Below are 13481 nucleotides of genomic sequence, written 5' to 3' on the forward strand. Positions count from 1 at the left end.
ACAAGGTGGGAAGAGGGTGCTTTATGTAGTCATCCTCTCTCTTCATTAAGTACAAGGCTCATGGAGCATGGGGAATGTGAAAGCTCATAAGTTATGTGTCATAGAATATGATTCTATGACTCATACTAAATGCTAGAATACAAAGAGGTGACTTAATGATAACTCTTGACTGTTGGAGTGTCTATTCACTCTTAAGGTGAGTTCACACACTAGACCAAGTTGAGCTTGATTCTGAACACGCCCCCTCAAGCTCAAGTCGGGTCTGTTTCAGACGGTATCCAAAATCCGCTTCGGCTCACGTTCCGGAGTCCGCGTCGACTCGTGTCAACTTGCTTTATGCGGAGTTGCGGAATCCATGCTCCAGCTTGCGTTGTGCGTAGTTGCGAAGTCTGTGCTTCGGCTTGCGTCTTTCTTCGCGGCTTCGTTGCGTGGTTGCGTAATCCACGCGTTATTGCGTAATGTGCGCAGTTTGCGGAATCCACACGTTATTGCGTAATGTCTTCAGTACTCCTCCTCAAGCTTGGTAGGTCAGGGATCGTCAACCCGAGATCGGTCATGAATTGCCATAGCTTGTCGGCTCCTAAGGCTTTAGTGAAGATGTCGTCCGTTTGAAGATTGGTGCTAATGTGTTGTAGGTCGACATCGCCAGCCAGAACGCGTTGTCGTGAAAATTCGTCACTATGTGCAGATCGTGAGACGGAACCGTCGGGGTTCTGGACTAGAAGGATTTAGTGCAACACGTACAACACAAGAAAGTTTTAAGCATAAGACAAGTGGGAGAGACAAATCATTCATTTATTGCAAAAGAAAATCGATTCTTTATAATTTCAAAATCGTGTTACAATGGGTCGGGTATGGAAATGAGAGATTAATTTTTCAAAGAAAGGAGCCAACAACCATGCAAGGAGTGCTCCGATATGAATACGAGAGATAATTTTTGACAAGAAAGATTGAGTCCCCAAAACTAGGAGTTTGATATCAATATGTGAGATCATTTGTTTCTCGAAAACCCAACGGGAAGAAGAAGGAAGAGGGGGGAAAAAAAAGTAGGAGGGAAAAAATGGGACATATATCAAGCTCCTCGTTGATCCTCCTCCCCAATGTTACTTTGCATGCCCACTTTTAGTTGGATGGCCTCTATTTTTAGTTGCAAGCTTCCATTTTTGGATGCATGCCTTTTACTTTTAGTTGCATGGCCTTGGCTTTTGGTTGCATGCGATTGTCCGTATAATTCGGCCAAATGACACAATCATCCATAAAGTTTAGCCCGTTCGCAATCCATACGTGCGTCGCAACCAAACCGTAGAAGCGTCCGCGCGCAAAAGTCTCGATCGCGTAGTAGTGTACGCATCCACGCATGTGCGCGTCCCAACCGCGCCGTTAGTGTACACATCCACGCGTGCGCACGTCCAACCCGCACCATGTACGCATCCGCGCGCACGCACGCATGCATGCGCACGCTCACTCACACATACGCCCAAAACTTGCATACACGCGTCCAATTGAAGTCACCTTGAACATTCTATGCTCCACACATTGATAGAATGAATATGTTTTGGTTTCCCTTATATATTCTGGGTTCCAATGTTGTTCTATCTATGTGGGATATCTCACAGTTTTGTCTTTTCTTTTCTTTTCTTCAAACTTTACACTCACATAACTTGATACTTGTTTATCCGTTTTATGCGTAGTAAAATACGCTATGAAGCTCTTGAACACATTTATCTTTGCATATCCATATATTAAGCTAATCGTAAATAATTATTTTACTAGTTTTCATATCGTGTGTGAAAAACCACACGACAGCGCTCTCAGATGAAGTGATGGTGCACTTCGATGTGCTTTGTCCACACGTGGAACACCAGGTTCCGAGCCAGATAGATACTGCTCATGTTGTTGTAGTAAAGGGAAGTTGGATCCTTGATGGGTACGCCCAGATCCTTCAAAATCTTCTTGAGCCATACGGCTTCACACGTAGCTACGACTACGCCCTTGTATTCCGCCTCTGTACTTGAAAGAGCGACGGTAGGCTGCTTCTTGCTACTCCAGGATATTGCTCTGCTGCTGAGGGAGAAAACAAATCTGGAGGTTGATCTTCTATCAGCTTTGTAGCCGGCCCAATCGGCGTTTGTGTACCCCTCGTGTCGTATTGGCATCGCGGTCTTGTAGAGGATGCCGCAATCCATTGTGCCGCTCACATAGCGTAGAACTCGCTTAGCACAATCCAAGTGAGTATCACGCGGTGTTTGCATGAATTGGCTAAGGAGAGTGACCGGATAACTGAGATCGGGTCGTGTGATCATGAGGTAGATGACACTCCCGATGAGTTGCCGATACTGAGTCGGCTCACACGCTTTGGTGCCGGAGTTCGCATCTAGTTTGAGATTGCGATCGAGCGGGGTTGCCGCGGATTTGCACTCAGCCATCCCGAACTTGTATAACAAGTTGAGGATGTGGTGCCGTTGAGAGATCAGGATTCCAGCCGGAGTCCGAATTACCTAGATGCCGAGGAAGTAGTGGAGCTCCTTCATGTCCGTCATCTCGAACTTGTCGGAAAGGAGGGATTTGACTTTATTGATTTCGACGAGATGCTCACCTCCAATGACTAGGTCATCCACATATAAAATGATGACGATCGGACTTGCGGAATCGCTTCGTATGTAGAGGGAGTTGTCCGATTTTGACATACGGAAGCCGATTTGATGAAGATATTGCGTTATCTTCGAATGCCAAGCACGCGGTGCTTGCTTGAGGCCATAGAGTGGCTTCTTGAGTCGGCAAACCGCTTTTGGATGGGTGCTCGAGTTGAAGCCGGGTGGTTGTATCATGTACACCTCCTCTTCTAATTCGCCTTGTAGAAAGGCGTTCTTGACGTCCATTTGATGGAGGTGCCACCCTTTTGCCGCGGCAAGCACAATTACGGTTCGTACCATCGTCATCTTTGCCACTGGGGCAAAGGTCTCCTCGTAGTCAACTCCGTGCGTTTGGGCATAGCCTTTCGCTACGAGTCGCGCTTTGTAGCGGTTGACGGAATCGTCGGCGTTGTACTTCACTTTGTAAATCCATCTGCATCCGATCGCCTTTTTGTGTGGTGAGGTGGGAACAAGAACCCACATCTCGTTCTTGCGTAATGCCTGCATTCCTCGTTCATGTCTTCGATCCATCGCGAATCCTTGGCTGCTTCGGAGAATGTTTCCGGCTCACGTACTGTAGCCACCTTCATCATAAAGGCATTGTGATATGCCATGTAGTCGTTGTAGCCGAATCAGATGACCGGATTCTTTTCATGGGTGGAGCGACGGAGCTTTTCATTTGCAGAGATGAGGGCTTTCTTAGCTCCGATGGGAACATCGAAGCCGCCGAACTCACTGTCAAGTGAGTGAGTCGACTCATTGTCATCAAAGCGATCGTCTTCGTATTCCGCCATTTTTGCCTTGCCTTTGTCCATCTTCGGGCTACGTCGTGATGTGCTTTGATAGCTCAAAGGCTCTTGTGGTCCGCTTAGTCGGGTCATGATCGGACTTTCTTTGAACATGCGCATAAGGCGATCTTCATCCTCTATCGCTGGTTCGACGGATTCCGGGTCGAGCGGAGTCGGAGTCAGAGTTGTCTCTGGTGCGTACCAAGATGCAGACTCGTCAAATACGACATCTCGACTTACTCGATATTTTCGAGTTGAGGGGTTGTAGCACTTGTACCCCTTTTGCTCCAGTGAGTATCCTACGAGGATACATTTCTCCGACTTCGGGTCAAGCTTTTGACGCTTCTCATCGGGGATGTGCACGTACGCTATCGCGCCGAATATCCGGGTGTGCGATAAGTCCGTTTTCTTTCCAATGTATTTTTCGTGCGGAGTGACCTCGTGCACGTCGGATGTTGCGCATCAGTTCATTAGGTAGACAGCCGTATTTGGAGCTTCGGCCCAATATGACTTGGGCATATGCTTCTCGTTCATCATGGCTCGCGCTACTTCAAGGATGTGCCGATTTTTGCGCTCGGCTACCCCGTTTTGTTGCGGAGTGTGTCGGCAAGGGAATTCTCACCGAATTCCTTCCTTTTGGAGATACGCCGTGAAGGCATCCGAGAAGTACTCCTTGCCGCCATCCGATCGAAGGCAGCATACATGTCGGCCCATGGCTTTCTCGACTTCATTCTTGAAGGTTTGGAAGTGTCCGAACACTTTGCTCTTTTGCCGCATCGGGTAGATCCAAGTGTGCCTGGAGAAGTCGTCAATGAAGAGCACGTAATATCGGCATCCGCCGAATGTAGCCGTCTGCGCCGGTCCCCATACGTCAGAATGGACTACGTGGAGTAGACTTTTGCTCACGTTCCGCTCTTTCGGGAATGGGTGTCGGTGTTGCTTGCCGAATTGGCACGCTTTGCATACACCTTCAATCTCCTTCTTTTTGAATGTTCGGAGTCCGAGGACAACTCCTTTCGATTTCATTGCTTTGAGCTTTTGGAGATTTATATAGCCAATCCGCTTGTGCCATAACTCTATGTCAGAGTCGGCTTTCGTGCCTTTCACGAACATGGCGGATTTCATCTCGTGTCAATCGAGAATGAACATCCGGCCCTCTCTTCGTGCGCGTGTGATGAGTCGGCCCTCTTTTTCGATGAAGCAACCGCCTTGATTAAATCGAACTTGCATCCCTTGCTCTACAATTTGGCCGATGGAGACCAAATTCTTCGTAATGGTTGGTACATGCAAGACATTTTTAATGTAATTTTGCTTACCTTCTTTTCCGAACGGAACATTGCCAATGTGCCGAATCGGGTGCGTAGTGTCGTCTCCGGTTTCGACCTAGCCGGGTTGGTCCGGCTCTCGAAGTTCTCAGAACCATTCTTGATGCGATGTCATATGGTTCGAGGCACCGGAATCGACGAACCATACGTCTGCCGGACCGGAGGCACTAGTTGAGGTAGCGGCTGACATAGAGTTTTCTCTATGTTTCATCATGAACATTCCGCCACGGTCGGAATTGTGCGCATACATTCCGCCACGATCTTCATAGTCGGAGTTGTGCTCTGATACCACTTGACAGGAACTTCACGCTCCCTATACGCAACGCTCGGCCACAACCGAGCTTAGAATCATACACAAAAAACGGGAAATATATGCACGACACAAAGAAGAGAAGAGTACACAGGATGTTTACGTGGAAAACCCCAAACTAGGGAAAAAACCACGGCAACCCACAGGCTGCAAACTATCACTATGTTAGAATGTACAACAGTGAGTTCACGGAGGCAACGACCTCGTCCTCACGATCTTCGCCACAAGCGGCGGTTTCAACAGAGGCAACGACCTCTTTCTCTCTCTCTCTCTCTCTGTACACGGTTACACGCTCTCTCTCTTCTTGCACCAACAAGAATAACAACAACAACAAAAGTTTGCCCTAAGTCATATTTATACTAATATGACTTTTCGGCTATTTACAAATATAGCCATGATGGACTCTTAGAAACATATTTACGAATATGTCGCTTCATCCGGTGCGCACTCCTCACCGGGTCTGCACCATCCGGCTCTCCGTAACCGGGTACTCCTCATCCGGTTCTCACCGAGTCTGCACCATCCGACTCTCCGTAGCCGGGTATTCCTCATCCGGTTCTCACTGGGTCTGCACCATCCGGCTCTCCATAGCCTCGGCCGAGTTTGTTCATCAACACTGTTCTTCTCCCTTCCCATCCGGAGGGACCTGTCTCCCAACACATTTCGGCACGGTCGGAGTTGTGTGCATACATTCCGCCACGATCTTCGTAGTCGGAGTTGTGTGCGTAATTCGTGAGTTGTCGGCTTGTGGAAGCCGATTCACACATCTTCTTTCGGCACTCTTCTTCGTGGTGGCCGAGCTTTCCGCAATATCCACATTCGGTTGCGTTTTGACGGCTCGAGTTGGAGTGGAAGCTCCCCGTTCTTGCGAAGGTTCCTCGTTGGCCTCCGTTTTGCGGCTGAAATTGGGAGTTGTTGTCGTAGGTTGGACCTCGTCCACCTTGTCCTTGGCCGAATCGGCCTCTCGCTCGTCTGTGTCCTCTTTCTCCATTAGAGTGCGTGTAGAGCATGTGGCCTTCCGACTCATTCCTCCTTGTACGCACGTGGTTTTCTTCGATCAATAGCATTGATTGGAGCTCGAAGAAGGAGGGAGATTTCTCCCGTGCTAGAACAGCGGTTTGCATCGCGCCAAACCGTGGTGCGAGGCCGCCGAGGCATATTTGCACCATCTCATCATCATCTATACTTACGCTTATTGAGCCGAGCGAGTCACAAAGCTCCTTGATCTTCAAGGTGTATGTAGTGATGGACATGTCCCTTTGTTGAATGTTGTTCAACTCTTGGTGGAGTTGAAGCTTCCTCGCGGTCGTGTTGGCGGCGAAAATCTTTCGTAGATTTTCCCACGCTTCCTTCGGCGTCTTGGCTTCTCAAATGTAACTGAGCATGTGGTCGTGAACACATGTCGCCAAGCAATACATCATGCGGCTTGCGGCTTGCTCCCATGTCGCGTATCTGGGAGCCGCTTCGGCAGGTCGGTCTTCATGCGCTCCTTTGATGTAGCTCCAATAGCCTTGTCTGACAAGGTATTGGTGCATCTTGTACTCCCGAGATGCGAAGTTATTTCGATCCAACTTCTCGGTAGGGAGAGCGCTCCCCATTTGAGTATTCATTATGTTGATTCTTCTTCTTCTTCTTCTTCTTCTCTCTTCGAATGCGAGCTATAGTGACGCTACGATAGCTATGAGCTGGTTCTTGGTCGCCGGCGTAGAGCACAACACACGATCACGATGAGACGAATGGGCTAGATCGAGCTACCAAATCGCTTTGATACCATGTAAAGAATCAAGAGATGGATTCTTGTGAAGCGGAAGAGATATGAGTTATGTGTGTATATGTGTGTGAGAGAGAGAGTGAGAGAGACAAGGAGTAAAACACAGAGAATACGCAAGGTTAAGTATATTAACAAAGGAGAAAGACTCAACACTATACAAGGTGGGAGGAGGGTGCTTTATGTAGTCACCCTCTCTCTTCATTAACTACAAGGCTCATGGAGCATGGGGAATGTGAAAGCTAATAAGTTATGTGTCATAGAATATGATTCTATGACTCATACTAAATGCTAGAATACAAAGAGGTGACTTAATGGTGACTCTTGACCGTTGGAGTGTCTATTCACTCTCAAGGTGAGTTCACACACTAGACCAAGTTGAGCTTGATTCTCAACAAGCGATTTGCACGATTCTCGGTGTTGGACCAGACTGTGCTCGATACGAGCAAGGTCCTATTATTCATCAAGTCGGTCGACTCGCGTGATCGTGAGAAGGTGGGTCTCCTCCTGGAGACAAACAATGGCCTTACGACCGACTAGGCCATGGCCAAGAGGATATGCAGTCGTTTCGATAAACGACGTGAATGGAACGACGAGGGGATGTTGTCGACTGGCCCAACCGCAGGGGGAAGAGTAGCAACGGATGTGCCAACTCGGTCGGATGAGGTGAGAAGGCAGACCAACTTGGGCCTAGTACTGACCAACGTGGTCGAGGGACCATTCGGGGGTGCGGCACTGGAGGAGCTAACAAAGATGGTTCGACACCTCCAAATTTCTCAGGCTCGGAGGGGTGGCGGGGGTCAATCGTGTGATCAATGCCCATCTAATGGCCTTAGATGCATGAGTGTGACGGTGTTGACCACATCCGGAGGGATTACATTGACTTCGCCGAGGCGCTAAGGAAAAATGTGGTGTATCTATGGAATGGCCGAGTACACGCTAGTGAGACGAGGAGGTCCCTAGACATGAACACCAGATGAGGTGGCATGAAGCGGATAATGGAGGAAGTTATGGCACGACATGTCAAAGCCATCCACTACTCAATGTTGACAAGTATCCAGGTAGGAGGGGAGAAGAACACCAGCAGGTATCCGTGTAGGAGGGGAGGAGTATAGAGTCCGGCATCGATGGGCGAGAAAGACGACATGTGGAGGGGTGCTTAAAGGCATGCAGTGCCATGGACCCCGACAACTCAATCAATGGCGCCGTGGAGGTGGTCTCATTCGACGACACCCTCAGAGAGATTGAGAGGGTGGTGATCAAGGGAGATCTAACCGGGGACTAGACGATTCCGATCAGCACTATCGAGATGTACGAGGTCATCAAGGATTTTGGGCATATGGTCGGGGCGGGTCGGACCACTCACGTTGACAAAAAATACAAGACCGTGGACCAGAAGGTGAGGCCAGTCATGGCTCCCTTACCAAAGGATAGGTGGGAACGGATGAGAGGGGTCACGACTGACCCAAGTTTGTGAGAGACCCTATGGAAGCTCAAAATCGGAGGGGGTGTCTCCCTACTGCTTGCGGAGGAGGACTAGTTCCCAAGAATGCTCGAAAGACATGGAAAGGCTTTCGCATTCTCACTGGTGGAGTTTGGGTGCATCGACCCGACAATTGTAGAACCTATGGTGATATTCACGGTACTATCCAAACCAAGAATAAAAGATAGAGTGATGGAAGAAGGATATAAGGGAACACGAGAAGAAAGGAATGAAATGCTAAGAGAAGAATGGGTGTATTAAGATAGAGAAAGAAAGAGAATGGATACAAGATATGTAATGAGAGCTAAAGACTAGTGTTTATTCGAATTGATTTGAGAATACATGTATGCCCTTATTTATAGGTTCCTATAGAATAGCTTAGAGATTTCTATAATGTTCTAGAATGTTCTAGACCTAGAATGTTCTAGGAAATTCTAGAATGATGTAGAGTTTTTACAATAATCAATCTAATACAAAAAGTAGCTTTTATCCTCTTATACGACAATAAGCTACCTTAATGGGTTGAGGTTTTCAATTATGGATTACAAGGTTCGAGGTTCAAATCTAGGTGACGCCATAATGGTCATGTGTTCATGACACTATCCCTCCTTCGAGAATGCCGAGTGGAAGTCGGCGTTAACATTGTAGGGCCGGGTTTGTTTGGATAGTGGTGATGGAAGTCGTCGACAAGAGCTTGAGCATTACAAATGTTATTGACAGGTTCCCAAGTGCGATCACTCGGAGGATAGCCAAGCCAATCAACTAGATAATAAAGCTTATTGCACACAATCTTAGAATCGAGAATAACAGCTACCTTGTATTCGGGGTCATTAACAAGTTGGACAGAAGGTGGTGGTGGTACGACACGATTAGGAATTAATGAGGTGTGGCAAGGTTCCAAAAAAGAGCTATGAAAGATTGAGTGAAGTCGCATATGTGCAAGAAGGTTAAGACGAGATGTTACATCATTAATCTGCATTGTGATGTCAAAAGGACCTAAGCATTGATAATCGAGCTTAGCACACGGGCAGGTAGTCTTGATGTTCCGACGAAGCAACCATACTCTGTCACCAACCTTAAAAGGAGACTTAAGACAATGCGATCGGTATTGGTCTTATGGTGTGCTTGCGCTTTTTGAAGATGTGAAGATAAGTCAAATTGGATTTGTTGTAGTTGGTGGAGGTGATCCGCCGCACTAGGGTTTCGTGACACCTCAAGGAGATCCAGGATACACCATCAAGAGTGGTTGCCAGTGTAGGTAAAGAAAGGTGTAACTTTGGTAGAAGAGTGTACCGTGTTGTTGTATGCAAACTCGACATGATGTAAAATATTGCTCCAATCATCTTGTTGATAACTGATGAAGCATCGAAGATACTACTCGAGTGTTTGATTTGTCTGCTCTATTTGTCCGTCAATTTGTGGATGATAAGCCGAAGAGAGTTTGCAGGAGATTTTGAGGCCTGCCCATAGGTGATTCCAAAAGTCTGAGATAAATTGAGGACCTCAATCGCTAATAATATCATTTGGGAGACCATGATGGCGAAACACCTCACACATAATGAGATCTGTAGTTTCTTCACTAGTAATGGTCTTTACACATGGTACAAAATGTGCCATCTTTGTGAACCAATCCACCACAGCTAAAATACTATCAAAGCCTTTGGAAGGTGGTAGATCCGTAATGAAATCCATAGAAATAGACTGCCATGGCTTGCTGGGAGGTGATAATGGTTGTAGTAAGACCTAAGGATGATGCTTGGGTATTTTGGCACGACAACAGGTGTCACATGTGCGAACGTAATCTTTGACAAATGTTTGCATGTGAGGCCACCAAAACGAACGTTTCACCAGCTCAGTGGTCTTTGCAATACCAAAATGTCTAGCCATGGGGGCATCATGACAATGTTCTAACACTGAAGTCGGGGTGATCCGTCAGGGATGTAAAGGAGATTCTTGTAGAAGAGTAAGTCATCTTTCCACGTGAAGTCCTGATAATGTTGAGATGACCCTTGTAATTTGGAGCACGATGGACAACTTGAACCAATGTGGGCTAAGACATCCTTAGCGAAATCATCAGAGTGAAGTTATTGCCGAATAGTGTCAAGAAGGCTAGAATCAAGTGGCGTGGCATAAATTGTTGTTGCATATAGCTTTGATGGCCTGAGGAGAATCTGCTTTTGATTGTCAAAGGCCATATCTCTAGGTTGAAGAGCTAAATACGAACATCAAGACAAAGCATCTGCTTTCCCTTGTTATTTTCTAGGGCGAAAAATGATCTTGAAATCGAAACGTGTTGTCGTAGTGTGAAGCACACACTACATGAAATATGTAAAATACTATATCTGATTTAAAGTACATATAATAAATAAAATAAAATATTAAAAATATATTTATTACGTGCATAGGGAAACATTCAAACCATATACCTCCACGTAGACAAACCCCAACCTTATCATTGTACTAACTTATCCTTAGTGTTCTAAATATAGATTTAATACCTATAAGACCTTTATTTATGCCTACCTTTATTAAAAAGGTAAGTCATGCATTTTTAGAGTATGTGAATACTTTATTTAGAAGAAAAATGTAAACCAATAAAATATTACTCATGCACATCTAGCGTGCATGAGCACTATATTTAGCAAATAAAAGCAAGGTTTAAAAATAAAATAAAAAACATCACATGCACATTTAGTGTGCATGAACACTTTTAGGAAAAGGAGGAAGCCATGTTTACCCTCTCCCATCCTTATATAAGGAGGAGAGAAATATGTATAAGGCTATTGATTATTTTAGAAGGGTTGATTAATATAATATATTTGTGGGATTCACGAATTTGCTAACTATTTTTCTCTCTTAATCTGAGTACTCACTAATATACTATACTCGTGGGATTCATGAGTTTTTCATATCTTTCTTTCTTACAATATTTTTCATATTCTTAATTGCCTTAGAATTTTCTTTTCTCCTAGTCCAAAACCTCAGTGGTTCCCACCCGACTCACACAGATCCGGAGCCGAAAGGCACGACAACGTTAGAAATTGGGCCCACCGAGCTTGTCGTCTATTTAATACTTGAGTGGTTTAAAATATGTGAGATTTTTGTGATCACTATAGATGATAATCTGATCAGGTGATCCTTCTAGAAAATGACGCATTGCTCGAATGAGTCAACCACAGCTAGTAACTAATGGTCAAGCACCTCATAGTTTATCTCCGAAACAATAAATTTTCTCGAGTGAAACGCAACTGGATGAGTCTGCACGTCCTCGTTTGGTTGCAATAGGATACTCCCCAATGCGAAGTCTGACGCATCCGCCTGAATAGTAAATGGATTTTCGAGATCAATATGCGCTAGGATAGGTGCTGATGTGAATGCTTCTTTCAGCCGAGTAAAAGCCTTGTCCGCTTCGATACTCCAAAAAAATGCCTTATTTTTCTTGGTGAGTTGGATGAGAGGCAACACAATGCTTGAATAATTACGTATGAATTTACGATAGAAGTTCGCAAATCCGAGGAAACACTAGACGTCTCGAACTGAGCATGGGGGTTTCCATTCCAATATTGTTTGGACTTTTGTCGGGTCCATGAAAATACCCTTGGATGAAATAGTGTATCCCAAAAATTTGACTTGTTTGCAATCAAAACTGCATTTCTCAAGTTTGGCATAGAGACCATACTTTCTTAGGTGTTCAAGTACTTTCCGCACATGTATATCATGCTCCTCCTATGTTTTAGAGTAAATCAACTGATCATCTAGGTAGATGATGAGAAAGATATCCAAGAAATCCCGGAAAATGTCATTTGCCATATGTTGAAATACTGCGGGTGCATTTGTGAGCCCGAAAGGCATGACTGTATATACTCGAAATGACCATACCGAGTACGAAATGCAATTTTCCACTCATCTCCTGGTCGAATTTGAACAAGATTATATGCACCCCTTAGATCAATTTTGGTAAAATGCTTTGCCCCACCAATGCATTCTAAGAGATTGGAGATTAAAGGTAGAGCATACCTATTCCTTATGGTGACTTTATTTAAGCGTCGATAGTCCATGAACAAATGAAGGGAGCCGTCCTTTTTCTTCACAAAAAGGATAGGAGCACCAGCTAGAGACTTTGAATGTCGAATAAACCCATGTGCAAGATTTTCCTCGACGTCTTCTCGAAGAACCTCAAGCTCAATGGGTGATAAATTGTAAATCGGACCCCATGGTGGCTCTTTTCCTGGTTGGAGATCAATAGGACAGTCGTACAACCGATGCTTTGGAAGAACACTAGCTTTGACTTTGTCGAAAACATAAGCATAGTCTTGATATTTTTTCGGGAATTTGGATGTCTGAATTCCCTTGAGTGGCACTAGAAGGTGTCACTGATACTGCAAATAAGAAAAGATCCTCCTTGCCTCCCACTTGGTGCAATTGTTGCAATGTGATGGCTGAAATTTGATGAAAAGGAGATGGTGCATTGGTAGAACTATATTCTTCAAGAGAATAATCTTGAGTTCGATCCTTGGCAATGATATTTTCTGCTAAAGGGCACCAAATTTCTTGCTTCCTCCAATCAATTCTAGGGTTATGTAGCTCAAACCATGGCAAACCAAGGACAATTGGATGCTCATGACTATGGATTGTGTTAAAGGAAACTACACATCCTAAATCACCTAAGAGTATGTGTATTGGCTCAAACTCTTCGAATATCTTCTTGGAAGCTATGGGACGTCCATCAATCACTACTACGGAAACTGGACAAGGAAGTGTATGCAAGGATATTTGGTGTTTTTGGGCAAAATCTCTATCCATGAAACAAGAATTGGCTCTAGTATCTACGAGGGCTTGGACTTGAAGTTGACAACTCGGTGTCCTAACTTGTACTTGGGTTGAGAAGACTCTACTAACATGCTTGGAAGAAATGGAACCCACCTAGGTTGTACATATCTAGGGTTGTCCAACCAAATGTCTCATATTTTGGCCAGACTTATTCGTTTGACTCCTCTTCTAATTGGCTGAGGACTTCAAGCTTATTGGACAAAGGTGGATTATTCATAATATTAGATTCACTAACTGCTTCTAAAATGTTGGACTCATTTTTATTGTCATAGTGAATTTGATTTCCCTGACGTCTCGGCCTACGGGAGAAATGAATGGCTATATGTCCTGGACCTCCGCAATAT

Source organism: Azolla caroliniana, unplaced genomic scaffold (genome assembly GCF_043228905.1).
Source record: "Azolla caroliniana isolate FFs.n. ecotype wild unplaced genomic scaffold, voAzoCaro1.0.p SCAF_9, whole genome shotgun sequence".
Lineage (NCBI taxonomy): Eukaryota > Viridiplantae > Streptophyta > Polypodiopsida > Salviniales > Salviniaceae > Azolla > Azolla caroliniana.